Here is a 20,656-nt window from a genome sequence, read left to right as displayed (position 1 = left end):
CGTATAGCAATTTCCAGTATTATTCGCATTCTGCCTTTTAAATTGCAGTATACTCTAGTATAGTCTAATTAGATAGTATACTAAGAAATATTTCATTTAATATTAAAAAGTTCTGTTGTTGTATAAACTAATATTCGTAAGAGGTTCATCGAAGTTAATAATGTCGAATAAATACAAAAATAACATTTTTTGTATTAAATGAGGTTAGTTTTAAATTTGTTTCTGATTACAAAATATTTATATTTATATTTATCAACTGTAAAATAATTCAGCGACTTTTGTACCTTCATTATTTGTCCCTTTAGTCCACCGCATGTGTCAAGTCTTATTTTCCTCAGATTGAACAAGTGTGGACCACAGTTGTCAATCGTTTGATTGTGGTTTTCTTTTTGTCTGATCGTTATACCATAACTTTTGAGCTAACATTCCTTTGCGACCGCCTTCGCTTGGCCCTTGGCGCTGGCCCTTTTTTTTTGGTCAAAATGACTTTGACTTGTGGTAATTTGATGTTAATGACACTCATCAGCAGTGACACAAACAACGAAAAGAAGAGCAAAGTGACATTGACACCGCTTGACTCGCTAGCACACTCTTCCCCAATCTCATTTCCCCTGTGCACGCTTAACACGATTCTACTAGATCGCCGGCTAGCGACATTTTTATGTTGTTTTCTTCCTCTTTTCCCCTTACTACTTATAATCGGCTTAGGTATGAGAGAGTATCTTTGGCATGTTGACGGTCTGGAGGTGATACTTTTTGGTTGAGCATTATGCCTTCACATTTGGCTAGGCATTCTTGTTATTAGTTCGTCTCTTGAGTCTTCTGTTTACTGAATCGCCATCAAGTTGCATCTTTTATCGTGCGTCGTAAAATGACTTCGGAACGACAATCGCATAAAAATGAGTGCAGCATTTTGTTGTGACATTTTTATGTTTTTCTCCGTAGCTGAGTTTTTTTTTCTGATTGTTGTTCTCCCTTATCAATGTTATAAAATAGTTGTAGCCATAATGCGATGATGCGATTTGACAATGCGGCTTAAGCTGCAGTCGAAGAACCGATCTTAAAATCTATAGAATTTGCCTTAAGTCTCTATCTCTCTCTCTCTGTCATACTCTTCCTATCTCTTAGTCCTTACCTTGTAAATTGTTAATAAATTACAACAAAGAAAAAAAAACAAAAAATTACACCAAAAAATATGAGCAAAAAATCGTTCGCAATGCCAAAAGCTGCACTTACACCATCATTATCAGCTTGTAAATAAAAAGACTTTATCAATCGTTAAGCCAGAGGCGCTGGCATCAACCGCTATCAAGCACACCAAAATTGGGAGCATTAAGAGAAGAGAGCAAGCAATTGTGGCCTGCAACCAACTATCTCACCTAATAACATAAAAGTTATCGAAATACCGAAAGACGAGACAAGACTGCAGTCTGAAGAAAAAGGGACGAGGTTTATGAAGCAGTGTGGGGGTCTTGGGATAAGTACAAATATTTTTATTTATGATTTTACAGATCAGCATATTGCTCAATAATTTTTACCGATCCGAGCCAACAAAATAACTTTTAAATTATAATGCCCGTCCCTCCGCTTGCAAAATCGCTTCCCAAAACTGAGATTTAAGTGCGCCAATTTTGAAATTATTGGCAGCTGCGTATGCAGATAATCGTGACCTGGTGCTCCACACACAAATACACATATAAAGATGCAGTTTGGCGAGGCTTCGAATCCGACATTGACTGCATGCCAATAACTCAGAGCCTGGCCAAATACCACGAGGAGTAACTAAATTGCTGTGTGAAAGATCTTTTTGGGTAGTCGAAGCGAGCGCATCTTTGGGGCATTGTTTTTATTTTACTTGTGATTTGTATATAAAACTCGTATATCATGACCCATTAATTTAATTACTCTATTTGGCATAGTTTTCTTAGACATGAAACTAGCCGTCATGCAGGGGAAAAGATCCGGACTAAGCAGCTACATTACCTGTATTATATTCGCAACTATTTGGGGCAGCGTTAATATTTTCCCATAAATTATGCGAAGCCAAGAGAAAATTACTTTAAAATTTATGGCGTTCCGTGGGGATCTTTTAAAGTCGCCTCGATACATCCCTTCGTGTATCTTTACACGCAGATGTTGCCCTTTTATTTTCGCGATTTATGTGCAGGCTGTGAGAACAGGTAAACAGGCTACACACACTCTGCGAGTATAGGTTCTGGTGGCTTATGCTGGATGCCTCTTCCTCATTCTCCTATAGGGGGCAGTGATATTCGCGAAATAACGTGTTTCAACTGTTGTCTGCAGCAAGTGGGCGGGCCAATCGGTCTGGGAATTTCGCACGATTGATGATCGACTCAATGACTGACTGACGGACTGACGGATCCACGGACAGCGAAACGGACTAACAAACGAAAACACGGGCAGACAGACAGGCACATCATCTGACAGTTACGTTGACGCCGGCCTGTCACCGCTTTGACATAGCCATTTATGTAATTATACACACACTCTTCGCATCAAACCGTCCCTCCCCATCACACGTTCGCCGCCCATATCACAAAGCGATCGCGATCGCACAATATCCCACACCAAAAGAAACCGGGCTTGTAATTATTTTCTACTTAATCTTCATCACATGCTCAACATGTCGAAAAGTTAAGCGAATCGACGCGATGCATTCAACAACAAAAGTTCACCAGAGAAAAAGGAGAAAAGAGAAGAAACTAAAAGAAATTTGTTAATGTTGGTCTCTCCATAGTGGCGTCGTTGCATTTCTTGCATATCGATTGGGTCATACTTAATAGGGCCAACTTAACATCTTTGCCAAATTCTTTTGAAAAACAATTATATCAATGTATATAGAGCTATTTGTCTCGGCTCAGTGATGGAGCAAAGCCCATTTCAAATAGTAAGGTCGACAGCTATATTTAATTACCACTTACAATAATTTATTATATAAATTATTTGAAAATTAGTTTTCAGTGTTTATTTTTTCTTATGTTAATCAATTACAAGATACAATTTTATATGTAGGGGGATTTATATATACTGTTTAAACTACCTACAATGACTGTTTGTTGTTTCGACTCGACCATTTTTACACAACATAGTTGAGATCTCATCGTTGGACTGTTTTAGAATTTCTGCTCGAACTATCTTAAATCACACAGTTAGTTAGTAATTAAATAATTCAATGTTTCATTTGTCTAAATGACAAAAAAATGTCATTGCAATTTATGTAGTTCTATTTTTATGATGATGAGACTTTATTATCAAGAAGTCTAATTTACGGTAGACCGTGTATTACTTGCGTTATGAAAACAAAAGTCACGTAATCGACAAATCACGGTAAATAATCACCAACTCGTGATTTGTGCTCTCTTCTACGCATCGCTGCTTATGTTAGAGGCACGTACAATGAGACCAAAAGTGAAAATAAAATTATATATACAAATTATGTGCTTGTGTGATTGTATATTCTGACATGGCAAAGATCTTGGTAGATTCTCCACTTTCGCATTCACAACGTCCCCTTACCCACTCGAGTTGTAGCTTTTCCTAAGGATATATATCAGGTGTTTAAAAAAACAATTGCTTGCAGAAGAAGCCGGTTACTGAACTTCCAGTGACAACTATCGACTTTTAAAGTTTTATTGCTATTTATTTCGATTTAAATAAAACCATGTAATTAAATTTAGTACTTAGGACATTACATTTCTTTGTAATAACATACACGTAACAAAATATGAAGGCTTATAAATCACGGTCATACATATACATATACATGGTAGTCCTTTCCATAACTGTTGGCACTGCAACGCCCACGCTGTACACTGAGACAAAGCCTTGATTTTGGAACAACCCGGTTCTGCTATAAGTTCTCGTACCACTGTTCGTTCCGAGTTTGAGGCCACACTGATTTTGTGTCATATAAACCTGTAAGCGAAGATTATGTTACCAGAATTAATTGCAGCCAAGGTGAAGGTAAAACTGGAACTGAAAGTCAACGCGATACTAACTCCCCCAGTTTCACATCCTGGCCCTTGTTGTGTTCTTCTTTACTGTTCCTTTCTTCGTCACCTGACGACAGCACGTGCTACAGCTGCCGTTGTCTGGCAAAGTTGTGTCTGTGTCTCGACTGACTTTTCGCTTGGTAATTTTGATAATTTAATTGAAAAATTATAGGTTTACTTCGTGTTGAAGCCTTAAAAATGTTCTTCCAATGGCACTTAAATTGATTTTATTCACTTATCCACAACCAGTTCGCCCTAAAGTATTTAATTTATTCATTTAAATTGTGTTTGATACTGTTTGTCTGCAGGTCTCATCAGATGTTAAGGGAAATTAATAAAACTTTGCTTTAATATGGAGAAGCAATAAAAAGTCACAATATTTTTGCGGAAAGTACTTCCATTTATGAAAATTGTGGGAATGTAGTTCTTTAGAGTTGTGAAAGTCGAAATTTTAACTTGAAATATCAATTTGAACCTATTAGTTAGAAACGGCTTAAATTCAAATGAAAAGTGCTTTTTGTGGTTTACATAAAATGTGTGTTAACCAATGAAATGTTAAACAATCTTTAATTATTTGATATAGATATTTCAACAACTCGCGTATAATTTGTGACTGTTTAAGAGTAAGAGAGATCATTCTCATGTTTAGTTTTATAAGCTATTAAATCATTTAAAAGTTTATAAAAACTATTGCCAACGATGTACTATACAAAGTTTCTGGATGGCAATCAGTAAATATTTAAATTTTGCTGAATCTTAAATCCATTGCAAATCCAGTCAAATACGTTTAAATTCAGATTGACTTCCAGCGACATTAGCAGATTCATTGCGTATCATAGGGCAAAGAATAATTATAATTTAATGGACCGCTGAGTAGAAATAGTGAAAACTAAAATTGGAAAATAGAAAAATGAGTGTGAGTTGTAAAGACCAGATGGAGATTAACGCTCCAGAGAGCCAGAGCGAAACCAACTGAAGTCCTGTCAACTTCCGCAACTTCCATTTATGCCATTTTTTACTAACATATCGCGTTCATTTTCTGGGCTTGTCTAGGTGTCGAAGAAAACAATTACCAGACATCGCACAATTCACCAATACACCCTCTATCTTCCCTTCTTTCCACTCATATCAAATCTGTAGCAGCCGCAGCACATCCATTATGTAATCCTTTTTGAGCAGCCTGCAGAAAATAGTAAGCAAAAATTGCTTATATTTATTTTTAACAACATGCATCTTGCATACCGCATCCGTCGTTCAGCTCATCCGACTACCTCGTTCTCCTTCTGAAGTATTCTTGCTTTTATTTTTGTAAATATTCCTTGTTGGTTTTCTCTTTCTGAGTGCTACCATCCAAGGAAGACGCGCAGCACAGCTCAGAGCTAAGCCGATTTCGTGGCATATTTTATGAGCGTCGTCTGCAATGGAAGCAAAATGACCCAATGGAATTTTTGAAACCACCCAAAACTACAAAATACTTATTATTTTCACTTGCGGCAAGCAGTAAATAGTCAGAACAAGTATTATCAAAAATGTCTTGTAGTTTTAACAGTATGAATGTTTTCAAATATTGAATAATTTTGTCACATATTTATAAAACTCTTAACATTTAATTAGTCTAAGAGTAGAGCGCACTCTAACTTTTCAGATAATGTATTGAGAGCAACTGAGTTATCCCATGAGTCATTTGAAATATATATATATATTTATTGTTAGATACATCGGAAGAATAAGTATATTAAGATTGACAGTGGAGTATCTAACTTTTTCGAGAGATTCAATTTGATATTTAGTATCAATTATTCGCTTTAAACGTAAATATAAGTGAGACCTTTGAAGTGGCGTGTAAACATCATTCAGGGGGTTGACTTGCGCTCTTAGCTACCCACTAGAATCAGTTCTGTTGTAGTCTGCTTCCCTTAAAACAAAAGCGAAGGCGGATAAAAGTAACAAGCGTATACCTCACTAACGAAACTAACAGGGGGAAGAATGGAAATACCAACAGCAACCAACAGCGACAGCAAAAAAATGATGAGAAACTTGAGAGTCAAGCACGCAGAAGCTTTAAGCCGCTAAATTGTATCGGATTACAGCAAATTTCAAGCCACGATGCTAAGATTCCTTACCTGTAGGCGGGGCTCAACCTGCTTTTGAGCTTGCTCTCACTTCGGCTCCCTTCCCCGACTTGAACTACGAGTAAAGTAGTGACTGTATATTGTGGACCTCTTTTTTCCTGCAGCTGGTATGCTAATGAAGGTGCTTCAACCGGTGTCTCGCTCTTGTCGTCCTGCTATGAATGCTTTTTAAAATGCTATAGGGCATAGGATGCATTGAAGCAAAGGTTGCCAGCCGGAGATGACACACAAGTGCGACTAAGCCAACTGAACCCGTGAACTCGCGGGGGAGTAGAAGCAGGTTATACATCGTAACTGTTACAGTTACATTTGAATTGTCAGCACGCTTTACGGACATTTAAAAACCAGCCAAACAAGTAAAGGCAATCAATGAAATTACTGATTGATCTCTTTACTCCTGACATTGTACACAATTTGCTTAATTCGTGATCTGCTGCCAATGCTCTTACATTCGCCCCTGTCAAAATGCAGCAATAATAGGATAAGCCGCTGTAATTTCTGCGGTCTTAACAAAATGTAAAACTGTATACTTTATAGGATGACCCGAATACTCGAATTTGTCTTTGAGAAGTACTCTACAATGGTGGCTGCCAAATTTTGTTTATTATTTTATTACACTAAGATACAAAACAATAAGTTTTTTGAAGTTTCTTAGTCGGATAGAAAATGTACTTTTTAATGTTTGATTAAATAGTGTTCACAAATATTTATGAATCGTCTAGAGATCGTCTTCATAGTCAATAATTTTGGTGCTCATTGATTTGCAATATTTTTGGCCTGGCATACAGCAACAGTAATTATTGTTTGAGGCTTTTCAATTGCGTTACCAGCTTCGTTCTCAACTACATGTACATCTACAGGTTTAGCTGCAAGTTCAAGCGCGGAGTCAGTCACCATCAGGTGAGAATATAATAGCGCAATCGTGAGATGCGTGACTGCAATTGCCTCTACGCCTGCCACTAACTATACACGCTGGAACCTAATATTAGTATACTGCGATACAAATAAACGAAACGAAAGACCGGCAATGCACTTTTGACCAAAGATACCCCGTGAGTTGAGCGACAAAAGCTTATTATAGCTTGCTTAATTTGAAGAAGCTTGATTGGTTTGATGATTGCTTTGCCCCACTGTTTCGTGGTATGGTCGAGGATGTGATGGGTGTCTGGTTGTTGACCAGCGACCACTGCCCAGCGCCCAGCTGATAGGCAACCCAACAAACAGATAATAACGTGCCACTGCTTGAGTCGAATACAGACTTGGTTGGCCTTTGACTGGGTAACGCACACTGCATTGAACTAACTTCATTATAAGAAGTGGGTTTTAAAACTTTTACTTGCCACAGACTCGATTCCTGTTTTGATGGAAATAGAATGGGATGACTGAGAGATGCGTTGGAAAAGTCGAAGAGAAAGTAGGGAATTTGAGTAGAATAGTCTGCGGTTGCTGTTTAATTATAAATTACAAGTTTTTGGTAAGAAAGGATCTTGGGCAACGCTTTTCCGGAAAATTAAAAGTTTTGCTTCCAATTTGTAGTTTGGTTTTTTCCTTTTAACGAAATGTGACATGTGAGAAACATTTGGCATTTCAGAATGTACACATAATTTGCAACATGCATGCAACTTTTTTAAGTTTTAAATGAATTTGTTTCTTGATATGCAGTGAGAAAGGAAAACAGAAACTTTTCGCCAGCCCTTAACTTATGCCAATATTATGTACCTATTCATTTTCTTACGCGACAACATTTGTTGTTATATAAATAAGAATAAGAATGGTACCAATAAAAAGTACCTTAAAGATTTTTTGTAGACAACATCTTTTAGCTTAAACAATACCAAGCTGCAAAGCCATAAAATCAAAATCTCTATTAAATTTTTTTTTGCGTAACAATCACCCAAACGATGAAAAGTCGTGCAACTTTTGGCATGTATTAAACATATGATATTTGCTTGTGGCCCCGCGGGTGAATTTCCTGTCTAGAGCAAATGGCAAACAAAAGCGAGAAGAAAATGCGTTAACCGAAGGCAGGAGTCAGCTCCCAAGACCCAGCCTCTGGTCCAGAATGCTGTAAAAGACGGGACTTTGCTAATAAAATAAGTCCGTGCAAACGTGCAGCGTTTCTTTACCTTCATTTTCCCATTGCGTCTTTTTCGTTGCTTCTGCTGCTGCCTGTGGCCTGTAAATTTGAACGCCTCGTGCAGACATAAATTGTGTGTTAAATACATTTTATGCGTTTTCTGCAAAAGGGCTCCACAGGCAAAAGTTGCCAACTTTGTGAAGTCGACTGAAAGCACAATCAAGGTCAGACCAAACGATGTCGTCTTCTTCCTTGTTGACGTTGACTGCCTTGGGGCCGAGACGCACAAACGCTTCATATGATGTATAGCAACAACAGCAGCAGCGTCAACAGCAACGGCAACGCGTACCACGTTACGTATTAGAAACGCACGTATTGCTTCTAGTGGAAGTGGAAGTGCCCGGGCTTCCTTAGCCGCGTTCTTCGTCTTGAGCCTTCATGTTTGTAATCCTTTAGTTGTTCCTTTTATAGCAGTCAAGTCATAAGAGGACTGAAGTTGGGGAGACGTATGAGCTTAGCTTGGAGCTGGAGCACCAGCTGCGTATACACATGTTTGTGTCACATTTGGACTACTATACATATTCCAATGTGAGTGTGTGTTTGTGTGGGTGTATCTGTATCTGTATGCGTGTGTGTTTTTATTCTCTTTACTCCATGAGTTTGGCATTTCCTTTGTGAATTATAAAGAAATTTGTTGTTACTCGCTTTGGTTTGTTGTACAAAGCTTTACGTTCCGTATTACATTGGGTATGGCGATGACGTGTCGAGTAGTCCATTCCGGCTGATAGTAAAGCTGCGAATTTTCTGTGCATACTTTTGGGAGTTGTGCGACAAGTTGTTTTCGAACATGTTTAACTTCAAATGACACTTGCTGAAGATTGGATTAAATACGAAACAGATAACAGTAACATAACAATGTTAAGTTACAAATCAATGCTCAGAGAAAGTTCATCAAAGTTAAGTTGCTCTTCAAACTTTAAAATAATACTTATGACTATTTCTTAGATTCTGGGAAGCTCTAAAGTAAGCTTACAGAAATCAAACTGCGCTTGTCACCGTTCTGGATGCTTACCCTTCGCTTCGCTTTTGTGGCGTCACTTGTTTGAATTCCGCTCATTGATGGCTGCCTTAATGCTTAATGGCATCTTAGTCGTCGGCTTTGGCTTATGTGTTGAATTACATTTTAATTTTTTGTGAATCTCGTTTCCTTTTCATTTTAATTTTTTGTAACTGCGCGTAGTGTTTAATTACCAGCATTTCAAGCATTTCGTTGGCGTCACTGCTGAGGCAGCTACGGGCGTAGCTCCAAGTTAAATAAAAACGCCCTTGTGTTGATTCATACAGTTTACATTTGAACACAACCAGGGAGCACTTTGAAGTGTGATTCCATTTAAATTCAACTTTAACGTAAATTCATGACAGACGATGACAATGCACGATGAGATAGTGTCAGAGTGCTAGATACTATCAGATGAGGCATAGTTAAATTGAAAGATGCTTTTCTTAAATTGAGACATGTTTACCTCTTTGATCTTACAAACTCGTTATTATGGACAGCCTATCATCACCAATCGACTGTTGCTTTCTTTAAAAATCAACACACAAAATCAGGTTAAGTAATTAAGCTTCTACATTTTTTTAATATTGTTCGGTATTATTAAAGAATAATAAAAGAATAAAGCAATCAATCAAATCAATTGTCAAAATACCATATATATTGATTAGGATTGCAATGAAAATTTTTGTTAACAAGTATAGTGATTTGTTGTGGTAAACTCACGTAAAAATATGGGAGGGTATTTGCACTATTATTGTATAACGTTTGTTGTTGTGATGATTTGGTTGTGGCGTAGGGTTTTTTCATATCCATTACAATTTTCGACCGAAGCCCTTAAATTTGTTGTAATATATCTATGCGTAGTTGTGAAAGGAGAGGCGTACACTTTATAATTGCTTTAATAAAATATGCGTGATTTTTTTGTGCAAATTTAATTTTCATGTTTTGCGAGAGCAATTCAATTTGCGAGTGCTCCTGTTACTCTTTGGCATTGCTAAAATGTGATATATATTAATATATCAATAAAAGGCCAGCTCAACGGCTAATCGGTTGAATGAACAATATCCCAAATTCCGCATAAATAAACCAAGATGATTAATATATTGATATCAATTTCACAAACTAAATGATAATGCAATTGCAGTTGTAATTGTAGTGTGAGTGTGCCAAAGTAGACTTTGTACAAAGAATACTTTGTGTTTACTTGTTTGTTTGTTGGTTTCGTTATTGTGTTGCAACACTCAAAGCTGCAACTCCTTAAGCTCACTTTGTGTAAGTGTCCCCTTGATCCGACTCTTCTAGCGAAGTTTGACATGGGCAAAGACAACAACGAAATAATAGCTGTGGCATTAGTCCCGATAAATACAGAGACAAAGAAATACAGATGGATTGCTAGATAGATAGATGCCTTTGTGTCACAGCAATTGACAAAATAATCACTGCTACATGCTGTAGCTTGGCTTAGCTACAAGCTGCACGCTCTTTAAAACAACAAGCAACAAGAACAACATACAAATTGCGCCTAAACGAAAAAAGGCAGTAACAACGGCAATAACCACAGCAACAGCAACAGCAACGGCAACGTTGCTAGCAACAAAAAGTAACAACTGCAAGATGCTCAGCAACATTTTCTCATGCGCACGTTTGTGGCATGTTGCAACATTCCCCACTGGCAACATTTGGATGCTGCTGCTGCTTTTGTAGTTGCTGCTGCCAATGTTGTTGTATCTGCCAGATACATTTGTGTTGTTAATGCTATTTTGTGCTTCGTGGCAACTTCGTACGTCGCTGGGCTTCGTGTGTTGCAGCCGTTTTCATTATATTTTCCGTGCGATTTTTCAACAGCTTGCAAAAAATGTTTTCAGTCTGCGCTTGTTGTCGTTAGTGGGTGTTTCGGAGCTCGCGCATTTTGCATGGTCCAGTCGACGAAGCAGGTACTATTGTTTGCCTCATTGAGATACAGATACAATTACTCGTACGCCGGCTGATCCTGCGTCCCCCGAACGTTCGTTGAACTTCGTCTTTTGTTAAACACCACTAGTGGCAGCAACAAAATAAACATAAACAAGAAAATAATACAAATATAAATAAAATTCGTACATGAAATAGCGGGCAAAAATGCTTACCGGCAAGCTCAAGCTTCCACTGTTGTTTACTAGTGTAAGTAAGCGAGCGTGTGTGTGTGGTGTTGCTTGTAGGTGTGTGTATATAAGTGTAAGCGGAAGTCATCGCAGCGGCCGTTGTTGTGCTGTAACGGAAGTATGTTATTAGTGCGACGGAAAATTGTATTTACTTAATATGTACTCCAAAAATGTTGAAACTCACAAGTTGTGGCACAAAAGTAAATCAAATTAATTCAAATTTATGGCAAAAATAAAAATCTGCATACGAGGGCGCTTAACTTGCAGATGTGTGAGTGTGTATGTGTGCGTTGTACGGCGAGTTGTCAAAAGTTTTAATTGAAGAAAACTTATGTGAAAGCCAAAGTTGCACACATAAATATTCGTTATGCTAATTGAATTACAACTACTGTAACAACCAATGCATGTCTGTGCGAAAGTCCTAAAGAAGGAGGATAAGTGACAACAAGAGAAAGGTGTTGAAAAAGGTTTGTCAATTAAGAAGCAATTTTTGTGTGCATCTTTAACCTTACGCTTAGTTTGCGTGTTCATATTGTAAGTACCTCATGAGATAATTAGTGTTGGGGTATTAACTTGAATAAGCTTTACATGAGTAATCGATGAGCTGTAGCTTTTGCTCTGCTAGTCAATTCATAATTTTTTCACCCGCTACCCATAGGGTAAAAGGGTATTATAACTTTGTGCCGGCAGGAAATGTATGTAACAGGTAGAAGGAGGCATCTCCGACCCTATAAAGTATATATATTCTTGATCAGCGCCAACAGCCGAGACGATATAGCCATGTCCGCTTGTCCGTCCGTCCGTATGAAACACTGGATCTCAGAGACTGTAAGAGATAGAGCTATAATTTTTTTTCGACAGCATTTGTTATGTTTGCACGTAGAAAAAGTTTGTTTCAAATGTTTGCCACGCACACTTCCGCCCCCGAAAATCAAAAAAATCGAATAACAAGCCTAATTTTAAAGCTAGAGTTTTGGTATATACAATATTTACTGTAGTAGTTATGATTTCTGAAAATTTGGTTGCGATCAGATAAAAATTGTGGAAGTTATTAAAGAAATACTTTTGTATGGGCAAAAACGCCTACCAAACATACCATTTGATATATTTTTAGTATTTTTATTTAGTATTTTCGGTATATTTTGAAAATGATATTTTGCCTTTATTAATCATGGGTAGCGGGTATCTCACAGTCGAGCACACTCGACTGTAACTTTCTTACTTGTTTCATCCGAATGTATTGCATTGTGATCTAAGGAAAATCTAAATTCCTTTAAGGTTCTTTGTAAAATAATTTGGTGTTTTGGAAATCGCATGCTCGCAGATCGCAAATCGCTGCTTGCTTTTTCAAAAAGGTAGTTATGAAAAGCACTTTTATTTTAAAAATCTTTTCTTTTTGTATTGACAATTTCTCCTAGACATAAACTGACGATCATTTATAGCTTTTTAATTCAATTACATTGGTAAGGTTTAAACCATTGAAGCAATACATGGTATACCTAACAACAATCTCTCAAAGTTCATAAATTATTTCGCTTTGCCCATGAACAAATCCGTCATACTGGACACCATTATCTTTTTGCCCAAGCTCATTTCTTTCTCTGTTGTTCCTTGTCTGTTAAAGTGTTGTTGCTGCTGATGTTGTTGGTGTCTTTGTCCTTATCCTGTGTAGCACACGACGGCTGTTAGGCTGTCAATGTCATTTTAATGATTAAAGCTTCAACGGAAATAAAACGAAAATGTTGAGGTAGCCATGATGTGTTCTGCTCTCTACAACTTAATCATTCTCCGACGCAATTGCTTCCATACCACCCAGTTTTTTTTCTTAATTTTTGTTTTCTTATGAAAAAAAAAACATCTCTTTGCTCTTATATTTTATATTCATCCCAAGTTGTGTTATTTGCCAACGATTGCAGCAGCCGGTTTGCCCCTTTCCGGCCTTCACTCTTATCCTGTAAGACCCGCAATTTGGCTTTGTTTTTCTTTTGGCCATGGCTTGTAATACATTTTTAATTTCGCTTAATTGAAAATGGTCCTCACTGCATAAATATATATATGAACAATAGACAGAGAGGGAGCTAAGTAAAGTGCCATTGGTGCCAGTGGCTATTGGTGCTACTGCTCTAGCTGCTGGCGAGGATCTCGGTGTTATTGGAAAAGTATCTCAATTACATTTCGTAATTACTAAGCACTGTTTGGACTTGGAGAACCACTAAATTGCCCGCATCGGTATCAGACTTTGTTTGCCATCAGTAGCATGCGTAAAACGTGTGCCCACTGTTAATTGTTACTAAGACTGTGACTCGACTAAGAATCATGCGGCACTGAGTTGGCCTGTTGTCTTTCTGTCATTTGAGAGGCAGAGAGCGACGAGGTGTTAAAAGCTGCTCACATATTTATATAGCTGTCTCTGCCATGTATAGGCAAACATTTATACAAACAACAACGGGAACAGACTCGAGATGGTTGTTCGGCAGCGGGGTAACGGAAATGGGCAACTTAGGAGCTGTTGCAGTTGCAGTTGCAGTCTTCGAAAATTAGGTCACAGTTCTTGCCTCATGAATGAATAACTCTGCTTGCGGCGCCTCAACACTGGTGTTGCTGCTACTGGGGCACCTTCAGAAAGTGATTTTCACTGAGAGATTCCATTTGGCCAACTGGGAACTGAGGAACTGGGAGACTGTGTTATAAGCACATTTATCTTGCATGTATGCACTCGTTGCTCATAGCTTGTACTTCATGCCATGCAACGTCTGTGCACTCATAACTCTATTGTGTACAATGACAAACGAGCGTTTAATTGCTCTAAATAAGTGTCAAGTCGCTGCAACGTTTGTTCTCTTTACTCACACAATTCCCTCAACTAGTCGCATCTTTATTTCGGCCATATCACAAAGAGTTAATGCCAAGTTTAAACTAATGAAACTCCCCCTAAAGTGTTATATACAAGATAATTTGACTAATTAATTTCCAATTGCTATTTAAAGCATATGCGGTAAATTTATGAAAATTTGTAAAAAGATTTTTGTTTAAATAGTGTTAAAAAAAATAATAGTAATGTATACTATATTTCAATAAGTGTATTTTATAGATTCTAAATACAGTAGATATGGTATAAATTTATATTTTGAAAGATTTAATTTCTCAATCATACACTATTAATATTGCCCATCGTACTTTATGTGTAATGTTTTCTCCTTGCCACTCTGTGAGGCCACTTTGGCTCATTAACATTTTTCCCACAGGCTGCTTGGTTTATAGTACCTTATGCCTGGGCCTGGATCTTAGTTATTGCATATAAAGGTGACACTTCTAACCACCTCCAACGACAACAAAATGACGTCGTCTACGTCGTCAGAGCAACACTTTGACATAAATTAAAGAAGGGCACTTTGTATATTCCCGCTGCGTTGTCCAGACCCTTCCACAGAATGAGGCTGGGTAGAGTGAGGAATGGAACTGCTTGGACTGTAGACTACTCGCTGTTTGCATTGCATTTTGTCACACATTGCTGAAAGCGACGCCAATTTGTCTGAAATGTTTTGAATTCTAAACGTTGACAAGCACTCATTGAAAAGGGATGTGAGTTTGAGAAGTAGGGGAGGCTTTTGATAGTATCGTGCTTTCAACTTCACGTACCGTTGCTGCAGGCTGAATGCAGCTTCTGATGTGGATGCGATATCAGTGATGACGTCACAACTGACCGTATAGCGAATGTTTAAATTGTGAATTTCCCTTGAGTGTGTATGGATTTGAGTGGGTGTTATATGAGTTTCATATTCCCACGAGTTCCCATGTGAAGATAAACTTGACCAGGTTTGAGGTCTAACTCAGTATCCATATTGTGTTGCAGGTTGAATTCAAAACACCTGCCGCAGATGCCACAGTCACAGTCCACACACTTTAATGCAGACTCGCAATGATCTTATCGCCGCACAGGCCGAAAATGAGAAAGAGCAGCCCGAAAATAAAATAAAAGAATGCAACCAATGCTCAAAAAAGCTCGACTATGAGATACTTGCTATCTATTTTGGTTTTTCTTCTTATTATGTAGAAAGCCACAAATTGTTTATTGAATATCTTTCAATTATACATAGAGTAGTAATCAAGAGTCACCAAATATGGTTGATTAAGTTTGAGTAAACTTTACAATTTGATTATTCAGAAAACAGTCGGATGGACATCATATTTATATTAACTCTAATCAGTAGACCCCTTTCTACCTTATGCGTGTCGGGTATAAATTGATACAAAAAGAAGTGAAGGACTTAAAAAAGAACTCCGTCCCGAGGTGGAGGCGACTGCCGTGCTACACATAGCATTGCGTCTCTGTTTTCGTCAGCGTCTGTGTTATGTCTTATCTGTTGATTCCATTCCAGCCGAATGGGGCTTGATGCAGGCTGGATGTTGAGTCCGCTGCTTCGGCTGTTGCTGCTGCCGCCTTGGCCTTGGGCTACAGATTCAGCTGCTTTGTTTTTAACTCAAGCTCTGTTTTTACTCTAACTCCGGCTGTCGTTTGTGTGCTTTGACCATTTATTTACATACATTTTTGTGCGCTTGCGATTTGCTTAAGTCAAGGGCCGCAGCATGCCTTATTGTCTGGCCACGATGCGGATGGTGCAGCAAGACAAGAGACTGCGAATGATTATGAAAGAATGAACATAGGGAGACTACGACGAGGATATTGCTTGCTAATTTTCTATTTGAGTTCACGTTGAGCTTCAATTTATGCGTGGGTTGAGGTGTGGGCGATATTCATTTTGGAGCTGAGCTACTTTTCAGTATAAAAAAAAAATATTTTAAACTTATTTTTTCAATTTTTAGTCTGTTCGTAAATAAAAAAAATAAGGGGTAAAAGTTATAATTGTGGCTAATATTCAAATTTTGGTTTTAGTACTTTTTTCTTACTGTGTGCAAGCACAAGATTTTTATGAAAATCTATTTTGAGAATATATTAAAAAAAACATATACATCATAAAGCTTGATATTGTGTTAAAAATAAATTTTATCTTAACAAATTCTATGGAAAACTTTAGTTGCATTAAAGAGTAATATGAGTGGAATTGCAATTTATATTGCTTTTTTTTGAAGGGCTGGGTTTCAACAACTAATTTGTAGCTGCGCAACAAATTTATTTTGAGGCAGCTGCTTATTTTAACTTGTTGCGAGAGGTTGCGAGAGGAGAGCTTTTGTACTGCATTTCTCTTATTTTACTCTAAAAATGCAATCAACTGACTAAATGATGAGTATTTTTAAAAATATTGACGTGCGTTCATGTAAGTAGTAAGTGAAACGTGCAACCCAGGTTCCTGTAGTGTCATAGGCTTATCTCTTATCTATAGCGTTCTTAGTTGTTTTGCAATCTTTTTTAAACACTATATGTTAAACTCTTCATATTAAATGCCCGGACTCTGTACAGGAAATTCTATTTTGAATTTCGCTTTTAGTTGCAAATTGTTCAGCCTCTAAACGTAAACTTCAATCAAATGGGAGTTTGGCACAATATGCCACATCTCATTCGGAAGCCAATTCAATTACTAAGCCCTGCACGTCAGATCTCCATCTCCGAATGGCCTTATAACCTGCATACTCTGCCATTACCATGTCAATGACCTGCTGCTGCAGCGGAGCTATCTGGGTTCTAAGGTAAAAGGTAACGATGACAAAGACAAACATAGGTAAAGCTTTTGGAAGCATTATAACTACATGTATAGTATGAGTATGTGAGGCTGATTTGCACTCTTTATATAGGAGAATAAGTTCCCTCAATCCCGCAAAATTATTCCCCAGCTGTCGACCTTTGCTAGCAGTTGACAGTATTTTGCACTTGGATTTGTTGTTGATTATTTTCCTTCTGCGAAAGAAAAATATATAAAATATCCGTTTTGCTGCGCTTCGAAACAATGGCATTTTCATGTTTCACGTAAAGTACAAACAAAATTCAACTGCAACAACAATGAGGCACAAACATTCTGAAGGCACTCGCAGCGATAGACCTTAAGTGCAATTTCGTTTTTCCCGATATTTCTGCCACTGGCGCCCTTTTAAGTGAACAAAGGAAATGAGAATTACAAGTAGCAACAAAGAAAAACTGAAAGCAACTAACTGATATGAGTAGTAATTGCCTGAGGATTGCTATCACGTACATATGATCTAATGTCATTGGAATGTAGACGTATTTTTCTTAGATAATCCACTGGAACCTTATATCCGCATGACCTATAAATACTCGAGTCAATTTCAGTATACCTCACAGTTCAATTGTGTAACTGAAACTATCGAAACATGGTAAGTTTCATCAACTACGGGTCACTTCATCAACTAATTCGTATGTCCTATACTAAGCATATTCAACGCCTTGCGATTCTTCTGCTGATGGTAACTGCTGCCCAGGCGAATGCCATTCAAAAATCCATACAACATCCCAAAGAAATAAAGCAGCAAGTGCAGCCGGAGCAGACGAAAATTTCCAATGAAGTGACAGTTCTTGTTGAGCAAGGCAATTCGATTGTCAAACAGGAGTTGCCAATATCCCAGACAGTCTCTTCTGCTGCAAGACCCCAAAAGCTGAATCCTAAGCCGCAACCCAATTTGATCTCAGAAGAAACGGCGCCAGTTGAACGGAAACCTACTAATACGGTTATCAAGACTGAACAGCCTGCTGCCAAGGTGCCAGAGAAGCAACCCAATGTCAGTGTTAAGGATCAGCACAAGCTACCTAATAATATTCCTGTAGCACCTGCTGCAGTTGGAGTCCTTCCATCTGTAGCAGAAAAAGCGGCGCCAGTTGAACGGAAACCTACTAATACGGCTATTAAGACTGCACAGCCTGCTGCCAAGGAACAAGAGAAACAGCCAAATGTTAATGCTAACGATCAGCACAAGCTACCTAATAATATTCCTGTAGCACCTGCTGGAGTTGGAGTCCTTCCATCTGTAGCAGAAGAAGCGGTGCCAGTTGAACGGAAACCAACTAATACGGCTATTAAGACTGCACAGCCTGCTGCCAAGGAACAAGAGAAACAGCCAAATGTTAATGCTAAGGATCAGCACAAACTACCTAATAATATTTCTGTAGCACCTGCTGGTACAGTTGGAGATTTGCCACCTGTAGCTTCTGTGCCTCTTACAGATGTGGCACCTTCTGTCGCAGCAAAGCTTCCTGTGGTACCTGCAGCTCCTGTTGCAGTTAAAGCTCCAGTTGCACCTAAAGCCAATGCGGCTGCGGCTATTCATGAACAGCCTGCAGCTCCTGTTGTAGTTAAAACTTCGGCAGCACTTAATTCCCATGTGGCTCCGGCTGTTCCTGAACAGCAACTCGCCAATGCGATTCCAAAACTAGAGGTTATGGTTGCAGTGGCTCCTGAAGCTCCTACCTCTCTAGTTGTTGACGCAGCTCCTGTAGCTCTCAAGGTTGATGACGCTTCTATCATTCCTGTAGTCGAGGAACAGAAGAAGCTCAATAATGTGTTTTCCAAAGGACAAGCCTCACATGTAGCTTCTGGTGTTACTGCAGGACTCGTGGCTAAGGAACAGCAGAAGTTACCCAGCGTGATTTCGAGCGAACAAGCATCTCCTGTAGTTTTCGTTTCCAAGGACCAGCAGAAAGATTCCAGTGTTGTACCCACGCAAGTCGCGAAGGAAACCTTGACGCACGATAAGCACGAGGAACAGCTTGTATTGAAAGGCGAGCAAAAGCAGATTCAGGGTGAAAAGTTTGAAAATACTGACCAAAAAGTGGTGAGTCAAACTGGAGCTGAGGCACGTGTTGGCTTCCTCGACTCCTTCTACATTATTGAGGATAGTACGCTCAGCAATGACAGCGATTCAAATACAAGCAATGATACTTCTTCATCAACGCACAAACATACGCATACACATGAACATATCTACTATAAACCAGCGTTATTTCCGCTCCCACCGCCGCCTTTTGTTAGCTTTGTTTCAGATTCGGCCAGCTCGTCATCAAATGGTTATGGCAACAAGTACGGAAACAGCAATAAGTACACCAACACTAGCGATAATAATTATTACTACAACAAATATGGCTCCTCATCTTCTGGTAACAAATACGGTACCTCATCTTCTGGCAACAAATACGGCTCCTCATCTTCTGGCAGCAAGCCAGGCTATTTTCCACTGCCACTGCTCCCCATTCCCTTTTGGAAACCCGGCAGTGTTCACTCGTCAAATGAAAAGTATAATACCACTAGCAGTTCGGATGATCCATTCTACAACTATAAGCCAAATTACTTCGAGATTCCTTCATTCTACATTAACGAAAAGCGCGCTCACGAGGATGCGGGATCTTTTGGCAACCAGCAAGGTCTCGTGCTCATTGGCCATATCTTCCTACATATAAAACCCCAGAGTGGCAATGGACAAACAGCCGATTTCAGCTCCGGTAACACTGCATCCAATTCACTCTTGGACAATGACAAAACCAAGCCAACTACAGGCAATGTTGTTAAGGACGACAGTTCGGCAAAAATTGAAGAACCTCTTCACAACTCTCAACTACTGCTGCAACCTCTTGTCTCTCCTACGAACAACGAGAATTCTGAAGGCAATACCAATCCTTTACCTAATCAAATCAACGAAATCTATAGGAGCTTACATCTTGTACATCCCACCACCCAACAACGCTCTCAATCTCCAGATGTTAGCGAAGAGGGCGCTGTTCTCTTTGCCGTGGAGATACCGAAGCCCATCTACCGCTTTTTCAAGTCCGTCTTTGGTGTCTTCTCTTATTGATATATAGTTTGATATATCCATACATGAAATATCAACAGCAACAATTCATTTCTATAGATCCTAATTAGTACTTAAATTGAAATTAAATAAACATTTCCATGCAAATGAAACATGCATATTTCATAGACAGTAATACAAAGAAAAAGATATAGAATAATTCGACACTTAAAAGTCGGTGGGATAAATTCCATGTTTTTACGCTTTAGTTTTGGATTTACTATACCGTGGTATTTTCCAAAATTTATTTTATGTGCTCTTTGATCTTTTTATATTTTGCTTGTGTGTGTGCGCTACACAATTATTCGAGTGAATAACACACAAATGAAAACTGCACCCACGAAGATTTGCTTCGCAGTGAACTCAAAATTATTTTAATCAAAATCTGAATACAATTCTGTTTACCATTATACAAAATCATATCAAGCTTACAATATGGCGCCCTTCCCACACATCGTGTTTCTCTTCAACCCATACAACGTATT

The 20,656-nt window shown here is 38.5% G+C and overlaps 1 protein-coding gene across 1 annotated transcript in view; it reads left to right on the top strand.

Annotated features, from left to right (window-relative positions):
* LOC132794085 (uncharacterized) overlaps positions 1-20,656 on the top strand; it is a 40,055-nt gene that overhangs the window by 2,046 nt on the left and 17,353 nt on the right. The window lies entirely within an intron of this gene.

Source organism: Drosophila nasuta, chromosome 3 (assembly GCF_023558535.2).
Source record: "Drosophila nasuta strain 15112-1781.00 chromosome 3, ASM2355853v1, whole genome shotgun sequence".
Taxonomy (NCBI): Eukaryota; Metazoa; Arthropoda; class Insecta; order Diptera; family Drosophilidae; genus Drosophila; species Drosophila nasuta.
Note: the sequence above shows the minus strand (reverse complement) of the source record. Positions and strands in the feature narration are given on the sequence as shown.